Raw genomic sequence first — 19,783 nt, 5'->3', positions numbered from 1 at the left:
GACAGTTTGACAAGCTTGAGGGGACCAACCTGCTCCACCGAACAGCTGTTAGTTGATCATTACTTTTAGCAATTACTCTCTGAGTTGTAATTCACACCCGTCATGGTGTCAGAAGAGCATCATGATCACCTGAACACATCAGGTCATAAAATGTCATACAGAGATTTCTCCATTAGGTTCCTTACTTCTGTTCACAAGGTTGAGATTCTCCAAAGTAGCCTTTCAAAAAAGAGATCTCACCTTACTCAAAGGATGCTGGAGTGTTCACTACCACATTATTCATATATATGTATGTATGTGTGTGTATCTATATATATACAGGTTGTCTCAATGATTAATTATACACTATAATAATATGCATTTTATTTCCAGCTGGAATCTGTCCATTAACTCATATCATACTTTTTTTTCTGCTAGATTAAGGAGCAAAATACTAATATGACTCTTTACTTCAGATAGATGGTTGAAAACTGCAATCACGTCACCAGTAACCTGCCCTTAGAGATATGTATATTGATCTTCTGTGCTTTAATACCTTGTACAGTAGCATTAGTCCTAACCTTCATCATGAATTTCATTTAATCTGTCTTTGTTAGGTATGTTAGTTGTCTTGAGACAAGTGAATATTGAAGAAGTGATTGTTTATTGTTTTTCTGAATTATTCCATGTGGCACCAGTCCAAGACTTGGCAAGTCTCAGAGTCTGCTCTGACTTTAACCTCACACCAGCAGTGCAAAACAAAGTGAAAAACAAACGGTCCCAGAGGGAGAGTGAAGGGTCCATGATGGCAAAAGAGGAGAAGGAAGGAGGCTGGTAACTGTGCCAGCAACTTCCCCTCCTGTTAGACTGATGATTATCTGGTAGTGGTTTCTGCGAGTCCATAGCCTCAGCCCCTGTATTTTGAGGGGCTGACCCATGCCAGGGCTGTGGGAGGTCAGTGCAAACCTCCACATTTCTGTGGGACTCCTCCCTTGCCAAAGACCTCTGGGAGGTCTTGGCACCCCCCTGCTTTCTCTGGACTTTGGCCTCACTCAGGACCCTAGGGCACCATGCCCTCGTATTCCTATTTTCAGCATATATTTTAGCACAGATGGAAGGTGGTCTGTTTTCAGTCCACAAGGCTACGCCCATGTCATGATGTCAACAGACTGGGTTCCTGCCCCAGATTTGGCCACAGATGCCAATGACACAAGTATGCTGTTTGCTGTCTCTCATGAAAGTGACTGGTTGATTAGCCTTTGAATGCTAATATTGAGACTCGTCCCCCATTGCCAAGGGATCCCTGTCTCGTTTTCTCACTCTTCCATCCAACAAAGAGGTAAATTTTGAATTCCCTCTTCCCTTGAATTTTCTTCTTGCATATTTCTACTCAGAAGTAAAGAATCCTAGGATTATAAATATTGCAGAGATACTTCCTAGTAGTTTGAACAGAATAGTGTTTAAAAGCCATGTGTAGGGTTCCTCGATCAGTGAAGATTTGCATAGTATGGAAAATCCTACAATCTCTTACTTTCCTGAAAAAAACTCTCTATGTAAACTGTGAAGGAAAGAATCTCCAAATGTGAAGGACATTGTTATTTTCCATAGGAAAAGAGCCTCTAGATATTTTTCAGTGTGTTCTTAATAAGTACAAGTAGTTAGACACCTAATGTGCAATGAACTAGGCTTCCAGTAACAGGCCATTTTTTTTAAGGCAGCTCTATGGCACCACAGCATCATAAAAGTCATGAACAGATTAAATGATCTAAGACAGTGCTCATTTTTCTGTTCCTCTCTTAGTAAATGATTGTTCTCTGAGCTATGTTTTTCCAGTGCTTTTTCTCAGTTCTGTTTGAAGGAATCAAACAATGAGGGCTCCCATGGTTTTCTCAGGAGATTATTCCAGAGCCAAAGAATTCTCACTAGATATAATCACTAGGAAATTTTTCATAATATTATTATTTTTCTTTGTAGCTCATGTTGTTAATTCAGTCATACTCAAATTTGTCTCTGTGGTATTTATACCCTCAAAATCCTTACAGGTGGTTATTGTAATAAAAGTATGTACATTCCCCCAACTACATTTTGGTCTTAAATGAGATTTATGAGTGGGTTCCTATGCCTGCCTAGAGTTTTTCTGGCTTTAATAAATCTGTGCAGAAAGAACAATCCACTCATATGGATCATTTCCAGAATAAAGGACTTATTATTTTAATTTACCCTCAGAAGTCAATCCTTCCTTGCTTTAATTTTTTTTACTAGTCTTCTTTGAATTCCTTCTAATTTGCTCTTTTTTTTCTGCATTATCTTAAAATTTAATGTTATATTACAGGTTAAAAATATATATAGTTGGGGGGGAACATATGTTACAGTTCCTCTCAGTGAGGTGGATGTTCTCAGGTACTTCGAGCTAAGAACAGATAGAATGAGACTCTTTTATCTCATAGATAAGCACCATATTTTTTAAGTCTTCCAGCACATATGCATTCACATTTTTATCTTGTAAGAAGTCACAGGCAAAATATAGAAAACTTGTTCCTATTCATGCCAAAACTGAGATAACTTGTGCCTTTCATCCACGGATTTAGTATTCGCTATGATCAACAAGCTAGAAAAGCATTGCTGCTGATATACATTTGGTTTGCAATGCCAAACAAATGCTTTTCTGTTTAAACAATTTGACTGTAAGAAAGCAATCCTGTGAAAGCACAGTCTTACAAAACTTAAGTGTGGCTATAAAAAGCATGCCTCTGTTCTTAGATTTAAGTCAATGTCTCAGTAGTATTTCATTCCTCTGTGAATGTGATGAATGACTTAAAAACAAAACCCCCAAATTCATCTGTGCTGAAACTTCATTGAGTCAAAATACACTACGGATTCTTTCAGAGCACTACGAAAAAAATTATTAGACTACAGTACTTAGACGCACTGGAAGTTAAAAGTGCCTAACGAGTATGGTATGCTAAAAGCACCTCAGCTCCACTGCACTCTAGATAGTACTTGAAGTAATTTTCATCTGGCTGGCTCTCAAGCATTTGCTGTTTTCCCATTCTGAACTACAGCTAAACAAAAAACAGAAAGGCTCTTCTCCACATTACATTCCACATTTCTCAGGTCAGATTTTCTATTTCAGGATCCATATAATTCATTAGCCTGGAAGATAAAACAAAATATAAAAAAGAGGAAGCCTTTCAGGTTGATGTAACCCAGCCTGCAGAGTCAGTTAGGATGAGTTGCAGCCAATACACAGATGCGCTGGGTTGGTTCTGCTGTGCAAGACTGGGAGGAAAAGGAGAGGAACCTTCACAGCACTGGCATCTGAACAGATGCACTGCATTCAGTGGGCAACAAATCATAAAACCACAGGCACCACATATCATCCCCTCTGTGCAAGTGGAGAGAAGATTCCACAGAGCAAAAAGACATGGCCAGGGGAGAGCTAGTGCTCCAAGATTACAGCTCTGTGGGGCCTCTTGCTTTCAGAGTATTTTGAGTCCATATTTAGAAAGCTACCTTTTTCCTTTCTCAGTGATACAGTTCTTCAGGTATCTTGGGATTGAGCTAATAAAAATCCTCATCCACTGCCTCTGTCTTGTAAAAGGGATTGATGGAAAGAACTATTTGCTGAATAATGGGGTTGGGTCAGGAGCTTACAGATCTGAAGTCTCCTTCATGAGCTTATTCCTGGAGATGTCACCAAAAACTACAGTGATTTTCCATTTACAGAACTCAAATATTTAAAAGACAGCTGTGCACATTTAAGCTAATAACCCCAGCTGCCCCTTGTAGTGATTGGAAACAAATCAGCACTTCCAGAAGGTAATTCCTCCCACTGTAATACAGGAATCTAGCAGGAGATGAATTGTGTTTTGAAGAGGTATGTATACCTTTCTATTGCATTTAAAGGGCTGGCATTTAAGGTCTTTCTACCTGCTTTTGTTGATGCAGATTCTTGCGTGAATGGATATCTCAAAGGCTGCTAGAAAGTCAGTTGTGACTGACAGTTAATAGCGGCAGGCAGTGGGCAGTCAAAATGTCTAATTATTTCTATTTCTTTCCCCACTGAAGAAACACAGTTTTAAATACAAATATATATTATCACTGAATGCAACTAGATCCACTTTATTATATATATATAGTAGAACTGATTAAAAATAAAATAAGCCTGAAATAGCTGTTTTAAAAGATTCTAAATGCCTGTTTCAAAGACCCTATGCCTTCTTAAGCAGGTATTGCTTTTAGTATGTGAACAACTTCTCACTCTTCAAAAGAAAATACTGCATGATCCAGTGCACCATACAGAAGGTGAGGAACTTCTAGTTTTGGGGGTTTTGTTTTTGTATTATTTTGTTTTGAATGGGAAAACGCTTCCAAATGTTAGAAAAGGCTGAAATATAGATTTGAGCTGTGCAACAGTTCCTCAGACATATTGTGAATTATATTTATGTGAGTAGTATAAATTCTTTAGCATATTGTAAACTCTCTCATCTGCCAACCAGTTATTACATATATAGGTGTAAATCATGCCTACTCCTCCACAGAAGCAAAATGCTTCCATTTGTTGGCAGGGGCAGCCACCACACTAGTGCTCAGGAGAAAAGCATGAATGACATGCAGAGGTGATGTATGTCTCCCAGGGGGCTTCCAGGACAGTCTCCTTCAAGGGAGCTCTGCAAAGAGAACAGGGGGAGGATAAAGCTGGGGAATTTGTCACTAGACCCACCTTCAATGTGCTTCTCACTTACAGAGCTGCTACATTAGCCTGATTCGTTTGTGTTGGGCCAGACATCTTATCAGAAACTTGTGATTTGCAAGTATTTGGGCCTTTTTCATTTACGCCTATATATTCTAATAATGTTGATATTGAAAGGTATCTATCATGTGCACAGTGATAATGCTGTTGTATCAGGAAATCACTTTTAGGAATTAGTTGTTTTAGACAAAGAAAGGGGAGAGAGGAACTAATTCCCCCAAAGACTCTAATTCAGGAACCATGAAGTCATCAGTCATTTATGGCCAGATAAGATTCTTGAATCCAAACTGCAAGGCTACCAGAAACGCCAGGGACTTTCGTATGCCAGATGAATTACATGCCTGCACTTATCATTCAGGAATGGAAAGAGCCAGTAATGGCTGTGTTCAAGCAGTAAATACAAAATAAGTGCTCTGAGCTTCTGCACCCTGAGGAGTGCCAATGAGGCCAGACAGTATATTTGGCCTTCAGTGTTTGTTTGTATGTCTGCACAGTCATCCACTTCTATTTTAAGTAACAGGTTAATACTATTGTCTTGCATGCAAATCCAGAGCTAAGTGAGCTGAGGGGAACCATAGACCAAGTTATTTACACAGTATTCACAGTCTGCTTACTGAGGTATAGCGGTTTTTAAATCCTCTAATAAGAAGTACTCTGTGTTTTCCGCTGTTTAAATGTGCTGTAAAGCACACTGCTTCTGTCATCTTACCAGGTGTTGGCGATGTGAGCTCCGTGACATTCTGCTGCAGGTGGATAACATGTAAGGGTGTTAGCACAATCCAGGCATACACTAGTAATCACAAACTTGGAAGCCTGGAGCAGGCAGGGTGCAGAGAAACAGAAGTTATTGAAAAGTTATACTAATGAGCCAAAAATTGGTGTAGTTCCATCACCTAAACATACGTACAGAAACTTATTCTGGAAATCTCACCTGATTCATTGATGTTACCCATCCAGCTAGATATGGTTGACAAGGGAAATAGCCTTATGTGTTTTGATATTCCATGGAAAATTATATCATTCCACAGTATGAAAATGAATTATTTCTATATCTTCATAGCATACGCAAAGAGGAAAAATGGGAACAGAGTCTAATCTGCTTTTCTTCTTCTTTCCTCTCCTCTGAACCCTGTTTATCTTTAAGAGCCTTTGGGTAAGATCTGGGATCCACAAAATGGAATGGGAATTTTGCCACTGATTTCAATGAGGCAATGATGTCTTCTTTGAACATGAATTCTTTCTAACCACACTAAAAATTTCTCTTGTACTTCCTTGACTAGTTAGTAAGTTATGGAGCCTATATGCAAGGTATATTCTGTGTTCTGTTACTGAATCTCTATTTGCAACTTCATACACTTATCTTTTTAGTATGCTAGGGGATAAGCAAAAGTTTATATCTTGGAAGCATCCTTTTACAATCAAATAGCATATAAAGGCCTAACTCAGCACAGTTTACCCACATGGTTTTCAAAAGGACCAAACACACAAGTAACAGTCGCAGTATTGGGAGATGCAGTATAAAGGTCAAGAGTGGTCCTCTTTGATGAGAAAACCTCTTCATCATCAGGTTCATAGGGACCTCCCAAAATCATGAACAACTTTGAAAGGGATTGTCTAATAAAAACTTCAGGAAGTAGAATGAGGTCAGAGGAGAAGCTGTGATGAAAGTGAGCTCAGCTGGGATGCTATTAACCAATCCAGAAAACATGCTGAGGCCATTCAATATGTGTCCAAATCAAACACGAGCTTTTTAACAGTAAGTAAGATTCTCATCCTCCCTCACAGGTTCCCAAGAAGTGACACAAACTGGCATTAAGAGCAAGGCAAGGCCTCCCTTGCCTTTCACAGGCTTTGAGTCGCTCCTAGGCTAAGGCATGGGCTCCTTGCTGGCAGTGAGATAAGGAGCTGTTTCTGGCAAAGGGAGGGCAGCTGAATATAGAGGCTGGGAACATAGCTCACAGGAGGAGGGTGACATTTAGGGGGAAGATATCATAGAGCAACCAGCTTTAGCCAACTTTTAGACTGCAAAGCTCCCAGGTTTTAGTTCATCCTGGGTCTCAGCACTGCTTAATCAGCAAAAAGGCTGATAGCTCATTTCATCTATAAGGGAGAGTCATAAACTGCTTCCATTCCTGGTGCATCACTGTCATTGCAACTCTAACTGAGTCCCCTAGAGTTGGGTATTTGGAATAGAAAAGTTAAATCATCCAGAAGTGTATCCATCCTGTCTGACTGGAGAGAAGTCTGCTCTCTCCAGTATGGTCCTGCTTCTGATAATGCCTTGCCATGAGACTGCTCCATGTTCAGACAAACACCCCATTAAACCTGCTGACCTAGCCTTGAGGAAGAGTTGCAGACCACCTTATATTTTGTGTTGTTTCATATACCCAAGTTTTAGAAAGGCTTAGGTGTATAATCTTCATTTGCCCCAAGAGACTGAAGAATGACACAGGGAGATCCTATTTCAACTATAGGAAACATCACTTAATGCCCTTTTAAAGCCTCTAAAATCATTGTGACTATCTAATTCATGCTCCATTGGGATTTCATCAGTTTGTGGGTTTGGTCTTCAATGCATTCACAGTAGAGAAGCCTAGGTAAAATGTGATTTACAAAGAGTCCTCAGCACTCCCCTAAACCTGCTTCTATTCAACTAAACTTCAGCAACACTTAGACAACTGCTGAATGTTTTCAAAAGTCCTTCTCCTTCAGTTCCACTTGTGTGAAGGGATATGATATTTTCCTTTCTAAAACCTGAACTTTCCCACACTATTTTGTGAATGGAGAACAATATTAAGAGACCTTCTTACCTGAAGTTTTGGGGTAGTTTTAAGCTAGTTAAAAGATGTTTGTTGTATCCTCTTTTCCCTTGCTGATAAAAACCAAAACTCACCTGATGATAGATACCCTGTCAAATCTGCAGAGACTAAAAAGTCCAGGCTTATATGCAATTTTAAACACATCACTTCTATATGTTTTTATTCCTCCTTTTAATGAGCTCATTTTTCAGTGACTGTTCTTATCTGATATTTCTGGAGGGCCCTTGGCATTCCTTGCATTTTTTCCCTTTTCTTTTCAGCTGCTACATATTCCCCTTCCTACTTCAATCTTTCATTGAGATGCTAAGCTGAGTGACAGATTTTAATTAGGTGACATTTGTGGCTAAGGAGACATGCTTATTTAAACTAAACAAGAGGAAGTTACTTTAAAATCCAAATGCATTATAAATGGTAGTATTATATGTAGGAGGGAGTAGTTTTATTGCAGTGGTCATTAACATATTTCTCATGTGTTATGTTGGAAAGAAACTTACAATAACATTCATTTCTTGCTTCCCAACATAGTTCCAGTCTTGCCAGTCTGCCATGTTAGTTAAATCCCTTTTTCACAATTACACAGTTAAAGTTGGCAGTGTCTTGCAAGCACTTTAATTTAAATCCTCTTGGAGTCAATGTTGAGTTGTTATAATAATACCTATGCTTTACATACTTTGGCATTTTGCAGTCCAATTTCTAGAAATGATAACAACAACTTAAAAGAAAAAGTTATTAGCTTTATTCAAGAAAAGATCAATGGTTTGTTTTCAGAGTATCCAGTCTTGTTAAGTGTTGTCTAAATTCCCTCTCTGGTAACTGGATGAAGAGATGGAGGACGCGCAGTATTAATTAGAGAAATATTCAACAGCACATAAGATTAGGCCACAGACCAGCTGCAGTAGGTTTCACATATCAACAGCAACATCCATGGACATGTGCATGTGTTTCAATTTAAACAGTCATTAAGAACCTTTTAGAGTAAAGTTTTTTAAATGCATGGCATGGCCGAAGGTGGAGCACAAAGGTTCCTACAACATACATTAAAATAATGTATACTAATACAAAGAAATGTGGGCAATCATATGTAGCTGTACAGTTATCAATCTCCTGCAGATCCTAATGGAATATACACAGAATTCCAGAGAGTTTTTGAACCATCCCGTAGCTTTTCTCCCTGATACAAAATCTTTTGTATTTTAGAACATCAGTACAATCTTGATTTGATTTCTGCAGGAGATAAAAGTCCTATAAATTCTTTACAACCTTTGCATAAGAACAAGAAGGTTAAAAAACCATTGTTTTGCAGTTAGTGTAAGTTAAATAAAATTTTCACCAAGATAAGAGAAAAATAACTTACTATCTCACTGAAGTATGTATTATCAGGAAAGGAAATAACTTTTGTTCTGTTGAGTAATACTAATAAAGGAGATAATTACAGCTGCCTCATACTGCAGTTGTTTGTCTTTGACCTTGCATTTTTCCTGGACAGTCTGTTTTGTCCAGTCTGGACAAAAATTGATTGCAATAAGACAGGAGGGGGAATGAAACTTTTCCAGTCTGAGTAACAAGAAATGACCTTGGCCGTAAAGAGCTCTTAGTGCCTCTGAACTAATCTAGCAAAACAATTTTGGTTAGATGCACACTTAGTACGGCTAATTTTATGTGACATATTAAAAATTGGTTTCTTATTACCATAACACTACATGTTTAACCACTGTTGAATTATCCGGGATAAAATAAAAAACATAAATTCTCAGTTCAGAAATGCCCTTGATCATCTTGATGGCAGTCAGCATATACTGCACATTATACATAAATACTTAAGTGCTTTGATGATCTAGATAAAAGCCTAATCTCACATATGTTTTTCTACATGACTTCAGTGGACTATACCCATATATGAAGACTACTTGTGAGCATAAAGAGTCTGCAGATCAGACATTTTAATTTTAAAATATCCTAAGTATGTTGAATGGAATCAGTTCTTACAGGAAAAATTAAATCTAAAATAACATTCATATTTCATGATTTTCATAAGTTTTTTTCAAAATCAGGTACTAGTAATCTTAAACATTTTCCCTTGGTCTTCTTTAATCTTTAAATTTCTACTATGTGACCCAGATATACAGAGGAGTCTACACTGGAGGAAGGTGCAGATTGTAGGCATTAGGCCTGTCATCTTTTTCACTGAGCTAGTCTCCACTAGAAGAACATATTTCTAGGAAAATATATTTCTTTCACAAATACAGGCTTTTCCTGTGTACATGGACAGCCACCAGACTCCCAGAGGTTTGAGTCCGAGCTGGCCAAAAACTACAGCCAGCATAAACCAGGCATTAAAAAAAGATTTATTTTTTTGCTTGGGTGGGGGCTTGTAGGTGAAGGGTCTGCTCTCACCTCTCGAGTTTGCAGAGTTGCTCGATAGACGCCCTGTTTCAGCACGGCTTCGAGGACACCACCTGCAGGAGCAGGTGCTTGCTTTGGTGGCTGCAGCACGGAGCCGCTACTTGAGCCACCTCCATCACAGTCATCGCATGCTCCAGTCACTGCTGCATTATTTCAGCAATACAGAGTATTGTCCAAGGGGAAAATGGAGCGCCTCTTAAGCTAATCTTCACAACAGCCATTTAGTATCAGTAATTTTTTTTTTCCTGAAAGCTAGGAAATGGGAGTGAAAATTTCTTCAAGCAGATATGGGAATTGAACCTAGTTTTCCCACATCCTGACAAGCACCTGAGCAGTGTTCACTCAATAAAAGACAAGAGTAAAGCATGTTTCTCCTCTTATGGCACATTATATGAATTTTTCTAACCCAAATTGGTGAATTCTTTTGTGGCATTTGAAATGCCACTGAGCTGCAATATAGAGAGCATAGATAGAGTACAAGGATTTTATCATCATAACATCAAATTCAAGGCGGCTTTAGGAAGAACTGCAGCCTGGGAGGATGCTTTTATAAATACGTAACCAGATCTGCAGATTCCCTTCACACATCACACTCCACATTCTTTTTTTTGGAAAAGTTGGCAGAAATTGCTACAGTGGTAACCCAAATCTAAAGAAAATGAAGTCAAGTAAGTAAATCAGACAACGTAGTAATAAAGAATAGATTAGACTTCTCTCTTAAAAAAAAAAAAAAAAAAAAGATTTACCAGATCAACTAGCTTCTTACCGTGAGACCAAAAACAACCAGTACTTGCACAAGATCAAAGAAAATGGGCTCTAACTGATGCCTCAAATACATCAACAAAGCAATTCAGGGTGTTTTAATGTTTGCCTACATCAGGGTCCTTGTGCAGCCTTTCTTAATGCTATTCCCTTCCATAGGCTTTCTGATGGTTTAGCAGAGCAATGCTAAATGAGGTCTGTCAAGAGCTTTTTCCAAAATGAAAAGAAACAGATAAATCGAAGAGGCTGCCACTCCTGTGGCTTTTCTCCCTTCTGTTTTTGCATTCCTAACAACAAATACTCCTGTGGAAATAGCTATATGTATTTTTTCCTGCTTATTTGTTCTTAAATCATTATTATTGAAATTTAGATTGAGAGTTTCAGTCTATTTATCTATGCATCTGTCCATACATATCTCTCTCACTGTCTCTCTTCACAGATATATATTTATCTCTCCAAAATATAGCAAGAAACAAATTAATTTGTTTAATTTCATGGCATAACATGTCTGTCCATGACTTTAGTCTAATTTGATTTAAAACATAGAAAAATATTTAATGTTGAACCAAAGCCATGGCTTGGCCCCACCCTTCCACCCACAACCCAACCCATCAGCCCTGAGAGAGCCTAAAATAATAACATAGCAATTCTGCAATATGGCCTCAAGGTCAACAGATTCAAGCTCTGGTAGATCAAATAAAAATCTAAAAGCCCCCAGTTGAAACAGTTCTCCTCTGTTTAAAATTCAGAGTTGTGCGCTCAAGTGCCTAGGCAGACCTTAGCATTGTGATTACAGGAAAAGACAGAAGATTTCAGAGATAGCTGGTGCTACTCTGGTTTTCCTAGTGGGAAATACTGGTATGTTCAGAGTCCCTGTTCTGTGCTATCAAATGTGTTGGCTTCACTGACTTCATTTAGATGATTCCTGCTGTACTCTGGCATTACAGAGGTCAGTACTGAACTCAGGAAGTCACAGAGGTAAAAAATTTGTAAATGGCTTTGCTGGCATCACAATAAAAGTTAGCATTTATTGCATGGATATCTCTTGGCCAGCTACGCATGGAGTACCTGACACAAAACACTTATTCTAAGGCCTTCTCTACCTCCTGTCTCTCTACAGAAAAGTAGTAAATCTACCATGTATGTTCTTGGAGTATAACTTGCACCCAGTAATGATATTTTTCTGTGTTATTCACCCTTCCTCCAATAGCCTTGATAATTAGAAGGTGGCTGTTCTGTTCACTCCTCTAGACACTTCTTTTTTGTTTGTTTTTAAGTGCTAACTTTTGGACCAAAAACTTTTGAAGATCTAGCTATGAGAGGAATTTAGGTGATGAATCAGACTTTGAATATACTTGCAAATGGGAATGAATGTGGGTATGCCTAAACAGTTTTACCTAGGTGCCATAAACAGGCAGGACTCCCCTGAAGAGAGAACTGACAGTCAACCACAGTTAGATTGCTTCCAGGCCTGTCACTGGCTTCTTTCGTGCGAGTGCCAATATCTGTCTGCTGAATGCAGAGCAGAAAAGCCACATAAATATACAGTTCATCTTTCAGTTCTTCTCTCAGAGCCAGAGGGAGCCTGGAGATTTATTTATCTGCAATGCTGACATTCCATTTTCTTTCTTATTTTGAGGTCAGGAGAGAATTGCCACCCACTCTGAATCATAACATGCTAAACCCCAAAGCGATGACACAAAATGGACCTCGGGGCTTATTTTTCCCATAGAGAAAGGGAAGGACAGGTTATCAGAGAAAGTGTTGTGACTGTGACTCTTCTAATATTTTGTTATGATTGGAGGAAAATATCATCCATGGTTAATCCTTGCTTCCCTTAAAAAAACAGTCACTAAAAATATTAATGGCACTTTGCTGCAAAAAGGCATTACCCACTGATAATGACAGGGTTCTGCTGGACCTCCGCTCTGGTTTGTTTAATAAAGCTCTGGTTCTTTATCCTTGCTAACGTGCTTATAGTAGATGGGTTTTAATGCACCCAAATCTCAAATCCTCTGTGAGATGTTGTGAATATACAGAGACTGGAAAACACGCTTAGGATCTCTTTGGGGAAAATTTTACTTCCATAGAATAAAAACACAAGAACACTTTCCAGGGAATGCTGCCCTTTGCTCAGAAGGTGGCATTATGTTTAGCTGTGTGCTGTCATGCATTTTCCAGTTGCCCTGGAAAAGACTGGCCAATTACAATGCAGTGATGTTTTTGCAGAATATCCCTCTGTGTATTGCGTTTACTGTGTAAAATATGGTGGATACATAAACATTTCATTTTGATTAAATGATGCATTATTTGGAATAAAGACCATGCCTGTAATGATAGTATCAGTCAGATCAAACACACAGAATTTCAAAGGAGAGAGCCACATACCAAAGCTCTAAGTTTGCTTCTGACTTTTTGTGAGAGTGGTCTGGTTTTGATGGTTATTGATGGGAATCATTAACTTTCTTTGCTTAAGTAAGTCAGGCAAAATACATCCCAAATATGACCAGTCTTCTGAAACACGCCTTTCCTACCTGTGATCTGTGCTTTTAGAGCTCTTCATGTCTGCTGCTTAGGAGAAATACCTGTCTCCTATTTCAAGATTTTCCAGATTTTTGAAAGCAGTTGCCACCTATGTAGTCTTCTGAGCATTAAAATTTTTAACAAATTGTCATGTGAAGTATTAGAAGAAAGAACTAGAGCTATCATTGTACAAGTTAGTGAGACAATTCATGTTACAGAACCGATGTTTCATTCTCTATCTGTAGTGCGTGTGTGTGTGTGTGTGTGTGTGTACAATGTGCACCCACCTAACGAAAGAGAGCTTTAAGAAAACTATGTCATACAAACTAAGAACAGTATAGGTTATATATCATTAAGATAATACCAATGAGATGATAATATTTGGTTGTTATACGTTAGAAAACGTGTTAGAAGTTTGTCCAAAGTTTGTAGCTACTTCTGCTGCCGTTGCATGTCACCAGTGTGACAGACTGACAGAGAGAGACTTCAGCGAGGTTTCTAAAGTTCTGCTGCTGATGGACCCCGGTATCCTCAATGTAAGAAATTCACTTGGGCCAAAGTAAGGCCTTTGCCTGCTTTTGGTACCAAAGCCTAGATCCGCAGTCCTGAAAAGCTCCATCTGAATATCAATCAACCCTGGCATAAACTGAATTCTGTATATGCATTGTTTCATGACATTAACATTTTCTGTGTGTTGAAATTTGCTTCCTTGCATAACAAAAGTCACTTCCAGCCTGAATTACCCTCCGGTCCTGTGAAAATGGTGCCCAACTCACACACAGGTGCGATGAGGATGCAGCGAGCAGGCCTGCCTTAGTCTCCCAGGAGCCCTGACTCAAGGGCCTCGCTAAGAACACACCTCATGCAGTACTGGATTGACACCAAATGCATTGGGAACAACCCTCTTCTTTTGAAAAAATGACACAGCACACAGTAGGTCACTTCTGGCAACCTGCTGGCTGCTTATTGATGATGCTGGGCAGGGAGGTCCCTGCACAGGATGGATGCTCCTTGTCCTCAACCCTGGGTGACAACTCCTGCCATGCAGTCCACAGGGAACCTGGATGTTTAAAAATCAGGCACTGCAATCCAAATCACTTTTGCTTTTTTATCTGTCCTTCAGTTTGTTTGTTTTAAATGAAAGCTGAGATCCTGGAGATAAACAGGGGCCTGTTTTATGTCTTTCCAGAAATGGCTGTCTTAGACACAGGAAAACACTGTACGATTGGAAGTGCAAAGGAAATTCTAAATGCTATTGCATAAGTAGGAGGATCTGGCCACCAGATCCCCAAATCAAAAGATATAACAGAGGAATGACAGAGAGTATAAATTCTGTAGTTAACTACCACTCTCTAGATGTGTAGAGTCTCCTGTTTCCTTGCACTATCCTGATATCTTTACTTTTATAAAATGAATAAATGTTAAAAACACCCAAAATAAAATAATCAAGCCATAATATAAGCCTGATGGGCCAAGCTAGCTAGATCTAGTTCCCAGCCTTGTCAAAAACAATAGGAAACCCTTTTCAGACATGAAAATAAACTTTTGCAGAAAAAGTCTGATTTAAAGCCAGAATGAAATACAGTCTCTTCATATAGGTTTGTGCTGTTGAGTTGCTATTCAGGCAAGGTCTTCTAAGCAGGAAAAATGGGAATAAAAGTGCTTAAATATAGAATATCCATTCAGGAGAGGAAAATATTTTTCTCCGTGCTAATATTTCAAAATGGAGTACAGTTGTATTACCTTTGGTTGTTTGACAGCCACCACCTCTTTGGCCTGTCTTCCTGTGCCAAACTGAAGCTTTGGTTTGACAATATAAAATGTCTGTGGCAATACCAGCCTAGAGCTTTGCCTTCCACTGACAGACCAACAACCATAAAGGCATAGCATGTGATCTGCCCATGACAGCTACAAGTTTTTAGAGATATGTATTATTTCATACAGGATTTCATAGAGGAACACAAAAGGAAAATCTAACCATCTTCATCAAGAAAATAGGTACAGTAGGACAAAAGCCTCAGGAAAATAATGATGAAGATGTGAAAATATGTCTGGGTCAACTTCTCAGTGAGAAAATGGCCTACAATCAAACACAAAGCTGTACTAAACAGAGATGTTTTATATCCTGAGAGTGAAAGTGCAGAATTCTTTGACTAGTGCACTACTGTTTCCTCACACTTCATTTCTGGTGACACTTCTGGTAACACTGCAATTTCCTTTAGGGAGAAGTGGGAAAGGTATTGTCAGAGAGAAAGAAAGGAAGTTATTTTTTAAGAAGAAAATAACTTTCTTTGGATCAATTAAAATATGGGCAGAAATGCTGGATTCACTTTTACACTTAGCAAAAAACTCTGATCATGACATACTATGAAGGAAAAGTTTCAGGAGTTTTGAAAAATATATTTAAATTGTAAACAATAACTACTGCTAGCTATTCTGTTGGGCACTTAGAACAAATCTTTCAAAAATCTGCAGAAATTAAGGTTAAGAATGGTCCCCTGAAGATTTAATGCAGTCTGGAAAAGGACCAAAAAAGTGAGTGCTTTATCTGAGCCCCATAGAGTAGCACAGTTGAATACTTTCTGAGAGCAGATTTCACTGTGCAGCTGAAACATAGCCTTTCTTTGGAAAAACCCCGGAAGAAGAAATATATGTTATACATGCCCAAAGATAATTTATCAGTCAAGTAAACTCACTCAAATAAAATTCAATCTAGTTTATATCCAACGTCTATAGTCTTTTTTGAGTACATTTCAATAATCCACAAGGTATTTCTAAGTTGAACAATCATTTAAAATGTATATGTGCTCATTTAATTCTAAAGGAATCAATTTCACACCAACTTTCTAGCTCACCTCACCTCTAGTTAGGAGTCCACATTAGAAAATTACTTAAATTTCTGTGTAACCTCACTCATGTAAGTTACAGAAATGTAAGTAATCAAAAAGTATGGTTGGATGAGGAACAGTAGTTCTGTTCCACAGAGGGCTTTGCCATTTCAAAATCCGTGTCTACACTGGAGGAAGCTGGTTAAAAATTCTCTGTGAAATTGAATTACCAGCAGGAAAGGCACTGATGCACAAGAAACCAAGCAGGCAGGAGAGTAGGATGAGTCGTAAGGAGCCTGTTTGGTTTCTGCCACAATGTTTTCCAAGTAGCCAATGTCCCATGGGGCTTTTCCATCCTCATAGCCTGCCAGACTTCAGTAGAACAGATTTTTTATTGACTGTTTCTCTGCCTAACTCTGATCATGACAGATATTAGCACTTAGCTTAATGGATTGAGAAAAATATTAGCCAGTTTTAAATCAAGGATGCTGGTCTATGCAGTGACCTTGACTACCCTTTCAAAGTGTCTTTATTCAGAATACTAAATACGTGCCTTTGTCCCATTTCTATCAATGGTTAGAATATACACTTTAGAATAGGTACATGCTTAACTTCTTACTGAGTAAAAATGCTGTCCTTGTGTAAGGTTTCCCAGCCAGCTCTGTCACATTCCAGCACTGAACTGAAATACCCTTAGAAGCTGGAAATGAATATCTTTGAGGCAGAAACTACCTATCGCCAGCTCTGTCAGTCTGCAGAATAGCAAAAATGAGAGTTAAGGGCATACTGTCAGATTTTGCTAAGTTGATCTGAGGTCAGAATTTGAGCTGGACTTGCAGAGCCTCATGTATGACTCTCTCCACGGACTACAGGTAGTTCTGCCCCATAGTAACAAGTGCTACAATTGCAAATGGAAAATTAAATGCTTCTTACACAACCAAACATACTGGTTCAGCACCTTCCATATTCCTGTTATTTATTATTACAGGGAAAGGCTGATAAGAGGTGATATTCTGTCCCTGTATGAAGACTGTTTTCATGAAAGAGTTTCTGATTGTTTTCTACTATGGTTCAGCTTCAATGAAATTGTTGGTTTTGGTTGCCCTGTACAGAAAAACTAACAGTTGCCATCAATATTTTTAAGGTTGGCACTGCCTATTACCAGAGTCCATCTAAGACACTGCAATTAATTTCAGGAGCTTGGGGAGATGCTCAAATCACATGTTATCCAAGGCAGCCAGATTCTGAATCTCAAGTTGTCACTCAAAAGATGTAGTTCTGATACCTAAAGTATTGATCCTCTACCAGACCACTGAAACCAGCTCAGAGAAGGTCTAATTGGCATGCAGCTTCACTGTAAATTGATTTCAGTCTCCAGATAATTTCTTGCCTAGTGCCCACAATGTATTTAAGCTTGCTGGAGCTGGGGCTGGGGCTATATCTGGGGCTGGGGCTGAAACATACAGCATTTATTGCCCATGCTGATACAGGCAGGCATAGGGTGTGATTTAAGGATGCAGTAGCTGTGAATATTTTGGTTTGCACTGGAAATAGCTTTTGTTTTTTTCACATACACTTTGAAAGTTGAATAAATCTAAGCTTGAAAAGAGACTTTCTATGACACTCACAGTTAGAGGGTGGTACTCTTACAGAAAGAACAACATCGTCATTACAGATGTTCTTTCAGAAGGTGGAGTGCCAGATGGTTGCAGGCTGTCTAGTTTCACAATTCATAAAAAGGCCACATTATATTTTTATTTAAACATGTGCTTTTCAAACTGTGGTGACATCCATTACTATCTGTTGCAGCCTAGCTTGCTTCATTAATGTAAGTGTGGAAAAGAAAAATTCCATTCTGTACCAGCTGAGTTAGACAATGGGATTCTCCCACAGGCCACCTTAGAATATTTTTGAAAACCCCACCCATGACTGTACGAACTGGTAGCGGTCAGTACCCACAGAGTTAAAGGCCTTCCTTAAGTCATGGTTCAAAATATCTAAATTAATGGATTCAGTATGGGAAAAAGAAAATCAAAGGTCAGGGAGCATTGTGAGGTTTGTGTCTTCTAAACATTTTTGTTCTGGACAGTTCGTTCACAATTATAGCATCTTGGGGAAAATTCCTCTGGTTTGTTCAGTTCATTTTGCGTTACTCAAAGTGAATGTACGCCAGCCAGAGATTCACTGCTGAAGAACTCCCACAAGTCAGGGAGTCTCTGGCCACTTCAGACGCTGCAGAGAGAGCTCGTCTGTCCCCCACGCCAGTGTCACCACCTGCTTTCCTGGCCACTGATCCCCTGCCCTGAGGGAAAATGGAGCACAGATGAGTAATTTTCCAGTGTTCTCCATCCACAGAGGTACAACAAAAGAACCAAGTTTGTATTACATTTAGCAAGTTAGAGGGGTGTTCCTATCAGTCAGAAAAGCCTCCATCTGAGGGCCAGATTCTGTGGGCCACATGTTCCACATGGCAGTACCTCAGCAGCAAGTCTCACTTCCACAGAAGAAGGATATGAAAAGCTGCTCTAGCAGAAGGATGCCTTGCTCAGCCATGCCTTACATCACCTTATATCTCTATTTCTTTTATTAATACAGTTACTCTTCTCCCAGTCATTCTGAAAGTTACTGCAATAATCATTTTTCTAATCCATCACGTTGACTACTGTCACCTTTTCCCTTTCACCTTTAAATTGTTTCCTTTTTCTCCGACACATCTCTATCTTCAAACTCCTCACTAACTAGTTTCCATCTCCTCTAATATTTCACCTATATGGATAGCTGTGTTCCATCTTTGATCAGCTGGTTTTACAGTCACATTATTCCACATTTTGAATTCTCAAATGTGCTCTCATATGCAAAGCCATTCCACTGGTTTCCTTTAAATCCCTATTGAAATCTCTCTTTTGACAAGATGCCTGAGAAAATCTTGACAAAAATTAGGCTACTGGAGGGTTGAGACTGCCAGGAATGTCGAATGTACCTGTAACTAGTCTTATGCTGGTATCCAGCCTTTGTCAGCTTGTTTCAAAAAAAGTATAAATTTGTGGAAGCATGACCTCTTTTGATCTGTCCAAATAGCATTCCCCACAGTGTGTTGACTATGATTCCTAGGCACGATTAAGCTATTACCTCAAAAATTTATTATTAATAGAAGTACTACGCAGGGTTTTTGTAGCTCTGTTTTCCATTACAATTGGTTCAGGCATTCAAGAAATTTTACTTTTTGTCAGTCACATGTTTGAATCTCGAGAACAGTGTTGTTCATAACTCAGCCTAGATTTCAGAATGATAATAAATAAATGTTACATATGACAATAATGTTCCCACATTTTTATATTCAGAAAGATTTTCCTAGTTTTATTCAGATGCAAATATCCCAATGCAATAATCCGTAGCTCAACTTTTGTTTCAAAATAATATTTAAATATAAATAAATAGCTTTAAATATTCACCTATTTCATTCAGTTGATTCCCTCACCATCTTCCACCTTAACTTTGAAAGCTTAACTATCAGCTTTCTGGAAAGGCAACCTATACTGTGTCCTCTTTTCAAGATTGATTGAATTATCTTTATTTTCTGCCATTGGATGAACTTGGTTCAGTGAATATGAAATGCTAATAAAATTTATTGATGTGCAATTAACTGTAAAAGATTATAGAACACTGAAATTTCTGTATGCAGATTCAAAGCTAGTGTTGGGAAAGACTAATTGGAT

This window comes from Dromaius novaehollandiae, chromosome 3, assembly GCF_036370855.1.
Source record: "Dromaius novaehollandiae isolate bDroNov1 chromosome 3, bDroNov1.hap1, whole genome shotgun sequence".
Classification (NCBI taxonomy): Eukaryota; Metazoa; Chordata; class Aves; order Casuariiformes; family Dromaiidae; genus Dromaius; species Dromaius novaehollandiae.
Note: the sequence above shows the minus strand (reverse complement) of the source record.